Source organism: Lycium ferocissimum, chromosome 5, assembly GCF_029784015.1.
Source record: "Lycium ferocissimum isolate CSIRO_LF1 chromosome 5, AGI_CSIRO_Lferr_CH_V1, whole genome shotgun sequence".
Taxonomy (NCBI): Eukaryota; Viridiplantae; Streptophyta; class Magnoliopsida; order Solanales; family Solanaceae; genus Lycium; species Lycium ferocissimum.
The window spans coordinates 27,973,223-27,979,898 of NC_081346.1; positions in this window are offsets into that span (position 1 = coordinate 27,973,223).

The window sequence follows — 6,676 nt, forward strand, 5'->3', positions numbered from 1 at the left end:
GTTATTGTTCTTACCAACCCTAATTATCTTCCCAAATAAATCAAGGTTTATGGCGTTAGCTAATGTTTGCAACCACTAACTATTGATGAATAACGAAGAACAAGTAAACTCTAATAATCCATTATGCGTATATCAATCACAGTTCCCAATCACAAAACACCTATCTTTGGGTTCACAACCTTAGTAAGGGTGTTTAGTTACTCATGACAAAGAACAAAGAATTCATAATTGCTTACTTTTGATGATAAAAGAAATTAATACTTGAATTGATGTTTGAAAGCTCCAAAACAAAGGAATATTCAATACTCTAAGTCAAGAGTCAAAGTATAACAACTGATTATAAATAAAACCCTACATTGGACTATTTATAGGTTTCAAAAACGTAAAATTACAAAATTTGCACTGAAGTCCCTTGATGACAACTTATACGGTCCGTATAACATTACACGGACAGTATAGAGTTGTACGGCCACTAATCTTCAATTCTTCAGAGAAAAACACGAGCTGATTTACACGATCCGTATAACATTACATGGCCTGTATAACTTGATTGTAAAACTCACTCTTCAGATGCAGCTTTCTGTCTTGCTTAAGATCCCTTGACACGACCAACTATACGACCCGTATAATATTGTACGACCCGTATAAGTCACTCGTATCTTCATATCATCAAGTTCAACACTATGTTTTATTCTTCTTCTTCAATACGGCCAAAGACGTGGTTGGTAAAACTTTGTACGGACCGTGAAAGTCCACTTTTGTGCAACTTCAGCAATTTTTTAGCTTTTGATCCTTAACTCCATGATTTACATGAAACACAATAAAAACACATCAAGACGACACATACTTTATCAAAAACAAGTAAAACTTCTCGTAAAAAGGTATCGAATGTGCCATAATTTCACGGCACATCAGTCTACAAGCTCTCTCTGGCTTCTTGTTAGAATTCTCGACCTTTTCTGAATTATGAGTCCCCTATTTATGGTTGTAGGATAGAGGAGTTGTGATAAGGATGAACTCCTCTCAGCCAATGAGATTGAAGTTGGCATGACGATATTTGATTGGTGGGAACATGTCACTTGTACACGTGACGCATTTTCATTGGCCTTTGGTTTGACTAGGCATACTGTGTCATTTTGACACGTGGCATGATCCTATTGGCTCTTTCGTTTGACTTGGCGTGCCACATTTATTTGACACGTGGCACAAAACTGGGCCTTTAGGATAAAATGACATCTTGGACTTAACCAAATGGTCTCATTATTTGTGGTCTAAATCAATGGAACAACCCAACGAAATTGGACTCTTAATTAAATATATATTTATCGGACTTAAATAATTAACTCAATTATATTAATCCATCATATGTTTGGGCTAATATATCTTAAGTTTACTGAAATCCAAATTCCTTATTAATTTAAATTCAATAAAATTTCGTCGTCCACAATACCTTCTTGAGGGAGGAACATAGATTCTCTGAACACTTGCAACCCTAGCATTTTTTCTCTTTGAGCTCTGAATACAACAAGTTTTATTTCTATATTCTCTATAACATTTTGTCTACTTATTTTTCTGTCATTTACGTTCTAGTACTCTGCTAGTCGTCCCGGGATATGTCACGAACGAGGCGAACCTGGGATCGATCACGATCAATTTGTCTTTAACCCCATTTTAAACAATTTTAATTGTTTATCCTAAAACCATTTTTTATTGGTAAACAATACATATAATGCGCCATTCATTTCAATTTATTTGTCTTAATTTGATTGAGCTCGAAGTTTAACAAAATAAAGAGAACTTTTGAATATTGTGATTTTTAACTAAAATTATGTATAGTGTATCAAAATGCCCTTTAATCTTGTGGTCCTAAATATGTCATGGGGGGTGTTTGAACTAAAAAGTTGCCAAATTAGAAAAGAGACATTTTTTTTTAACATACAAAAAGGAAAATAAAACAAATAAATTGAACCGGATGAAGTATTATATATTGTGCAACGATGAATACACAAAAAATTCAAAAAGAATGTTAAATTTTAGTTGGTGCAGCTGAAGAACCTTACTGTGTATTCATCACTGCTGTGAAAGGGGAAAGGAAAGATTTATTAGTATGAACAAGTCAAAATATTCTAAGGGAAAATTCGGAGCTTAACATTTATTAAGGGTGTGTTTGGTATGGAGGAAAATATTTTCCAATTTTTCATGTTCCGGTTGGTCAACATTTTCTAAAAGCATTTTCTCTAAAAAAAAAGTTCCTTAGGAGGAAAATGACTCTCTGGTGAAAGCAGGAAAAACAAGTTTCAAATAGATTGTGTCCTCCCACCCTCCAACAATACTTCGTCTTTACCCCCTACCCCTATAGCCGTCATCCCCACCAGTAACCCAACCTCCTACTCCCACCTCTGATAGTATTTTAGAATAATATTTTTACTTACGTATCGAATATGAAAAAAAAAGGGTAAGAAGTTTACTTATTTTTCTTTAAAAAAAGATATTTTTCAAGAAAACATTTCCTTTGTACCGAAAGAAAGGGGTTGATTGGGGAAATAAAAAATTGATAATGGGAGATTAATTTTACATTTTCAAGTTTGAAGAGAGCATGTGGGGACAGACATGGCAAGACAACTTGGATTTGGGGTAAGCAAATTCCCTACATGATTCCTTCTGGAAGTAGGAATTGTTAGTCTGGACCACATTTTTTTACGTAATTAGAAATTTGAGTTGAAGAAAGATAAACGTGGGGGAAAGTTATAAGTCAATTGAGATATATGGACCACGAATAGTGACTTTATTTACACATTGCCAATTTCTTCACTAAAATATATTTTTATAAATTGAAGAAACACAACGAGTGAATTCCAAATTTTCAATCTATAAATGACACAACGACGTGTATCCTTTCTATTTTAAGAAGGGTAAATGATAACATTGAAAATAAGAACTCGCTACAGATAAGGATCTTTTTATCACTAGTAGGATTTTTGATCCAACAGTGTTAGGTCTTGGATAAAACTTTCTAATATAAATTTAGACCTAGAACGTATGAACATGAATTAGCAAGTTTTTCAACATATATTACAAATGGTTTCATCCATGAAAACCAATCACTCTCTCTATTCCACTTTATGTAATACAATTACTAGCTATCTGGAGAGTCAAATAAATTTAGACCAAGAATGTACGAACATGAATGAGCAAATAAGTATTTTGAATAAACTTGAAGATTATAATATCTCCGAATTCATACCCTGGATTATTGATAATTTGACTCCCGTACTCTGAATTGTGTCATAAAAAGTGGAACGAGGGAGTATATGATTAGTCATGCAACACAAGAATTTTTACCCTGTGTCACTCAGTATACATTTTTGGTTGTATCTGAAAGATTTAGATTTGAAATATAAGTTTAAGTCAATAATTTATTTTAATGGCACTTAATATATATATATATATATATATATATATATATATATATATATATATATATATATATATATATATATATATATATGCCATCTAAATTTGAAAGCCTCTCTTAAAGGGTAAAATCAAATGCCTCCACCCAACATAATGGTTGAAAATATGAATTAGCAAAGGGGAAAATACAGATATTCAGTCTCTATATTGTTTTTCGATTGAAATTAAACAGAAAAGCATATGTTTGAAGGGAAAAAACACGTAGCAATTCAATTCGTGTGAAACCTTCTGTATGGGCACCGACCCCCAAATCTCCGTTAGCAACCCAATTTATGTGATTTCGTTTTCATCTAGTATTATTTAAGTTTTTCTACAAGTTTCTATTATTTAAGTTAGCAACTCAATTAATGACATAAATTAGTCCTACTTAGCTGTCTCATTCTGTGTGTTACAACTGTGTTACAACTTACAACTGTGTCCTTAAGAAATTAAAGGCTTTCAAATTTTGTCTTCATGCTGCTGCTAAGGCACGATGTGACATGTCATGGGATTTAGTAGAAGTGTAGAGCAACATATAAGGATTACAAGGATTACGATTGTCAAAGCAGTAAATAAATGTTTAGTATAATACTGCACTAGATTACCAGCCTAGCAAATTTAGAGTCTTTTATTCTGGGACAATAATATTAAACTTATACCTTATGTAATGAAAAGTTTTATGTAAAATAAGCAGTAAACTACTACAATTAACCCAGGAGATATTTCAGTAATAAAAAGGCGCTGCAAGACAAACATCATTACGTACATCATTAGAACCGCAAAGCCATACCCCTAAGGGTGTGATGTATATAACCTACCCGAAAAATGAGTTTAAAACACACTACTAAAAATCTCTATTCACCCACTAATTTCCCACTGAAAAATGTTCAATGGCTATTTCCCACTGAATGTCGGTGGGAAAAACTTAAATAGTAGTGTTTTCACACGGAAAAATTAGGAAGTTTCCCAGCATTTCAGTGGGAACCTATTTCCCACCATGCGTTTTCCCAATGAACTGGTTCGATGGGAATGAGGTGGAAAAATCATGTTTTATAGCACAAATTTTTCATTGAATGTCAGTGGGAAAAACATCTTTTTCTAGTAGTGACACTGCATTAGTAACCAAAAGTTTTTAATTTTAAAAACACTGCAGGAGTTTGAGGGGCCAATGCTGCCCAATTTTGCTATTAGATATGTTGGAAAAAAGAAAACTCAACTCTGTCGATAAGCTTAGCTGATAAAAATCCTTTTGGGTAATCAGCTTAGTTCAAAATTTTCACTTTTTATTGCTTGGCTAGTTCTTCTCAACTAAACCTCTTCTTTTATTGTCAAGGAATGATGGATGTGATGCCTCTTCGCTTAATTATAGATTTCAAATTCGAATTTCTGAAAATAAAAGAATTATTGATAGAAAGCACTTCGCCTTTATAAATAGGCCATATACAATGCTAAATTCAAATTAATAGTTCAACAGATACTGAATACCGAATAATTGTACCAAAAAATTATTTTCCATTTCACTATCTTTTGCTTTTTTATTACAAACTATTTGATTATCGATGAAATAACTGTCATTTATGTTCACCGATTTAGGTCAATTTCATTTAATTGGATGCACATATAATTTTTATTGTTTTTTTTTTTTTTCGACTTCATAAGCTGACAAAAAAATAATAATAATAATAATAATAATAAGAACAACATATTCTTTGTGATCTCATCAGTGAGGTGTGGAGAGGATGAGATGTACGTAGTTATTACTCCTACCTTGTTAAGGTAGAAGAACTGTTTCCGACAGACATTTGAAAAACATCTTAACATTTCACACTTATATATTAGTAAAAGTTATAATTTCAACTTAGTCAAGGAAATTACAAAAGTAGAATGTGGGGATTTTCTCCATTTCAATTCCACAAAACAAAGTCTTTGCTGGGGTTTGACTGGAATTTGGTGACTTTGGCTTTTTAACAAAGTCTTCCATTACTTTTCAAGAGGCGGGGACACTCTAAAAATCTGCTCCACTGTTAAGGTCTTCTGCCAGAAACATAATGAAAAAACCATCATTAGCTTTTAATCTCCCACAATTGCAAGTTGGTCTTTTTCGTTTGAGTGTTGGTGCACTGCATTATACAATATGATTTATACGATTTACACCAGTTACCTGCAGTAAATTGTACGCCATTATTTACTAGCATGATCTAATGATCGGAATGATAAATTAAACAACTTACTATAACGTATTAAATTATATAAAAATTCTTAGTAGTACATATCTGTTGTATAATAGAAATCTTTTTTATTTCTGAACATAAGTAATATGCACCTGTAGTGTAAAGATTTTTTACATGAGTATCAGAAAGATTAACCTGCAATATAAACGGTTACTTATTGAGCCTAATGACATTGTAACCTTAAAATTTGAGCAAGAACGTGACACAGTACAATAACTAGTTAAATGTGTTTATACCAAGCCAATATATACATAAAATGTTTTTGTATATATAATTTTAGCACTTAGTCATGGTTAATTAACATACGTTCTCACTTCCCTAGATCATTTAACTATTGTAAGTGTTTTCCGGTGAAATCGAATTTTACCAAAAAATCAATTAGAGATTTGTTTTTATAGGTTTTGAAGACAAGTGGGACGTACCCAATCCCGAGAACTCTTTCGTGAGACTGGTTTGGAGTGATGGTGAGCACGGGTGTAAAAGAATAAGGAATAATCGCGTAACAAAGTAATCTAAAGGGCTAAAAATAGTGAACTTTCATTTACATTGCCTTAGAAAATACTGATAAGGTTACAAAAATGGCGAAAGTCCCAGATCCAGGATGTCCTTCCTTCCTAAGCTTTGGTATATATAGGCCTGAACTAGACTATCCCACCCCTAAAAGTCATGACGACGATACTATGCTGATGCCACTATGCTCGCGTGCGCTGTGGCGATTTGACTGAAGTGGGTGGATGTTACAGGAGTTGGTAGGAGTGGGGGACAGCTATAGAATTCCCCCGAGTCGTCAGAGTCTTTGAATATGCTAATCCATCAGGAGGCACTCTTCAACCAATACAGATAGTCCCCCACTTTTCGGGCCCTTCATTTTATGATCCCGGGAAGTGGAAGAGCATGTACGTTCTCAAAACTTTTTGCGGGAATCAAAACGTCGCCTCTTTTCCCAAGATCAGACACTTCGTCAGGTCGGTATTTAATGCATCCAATCACTC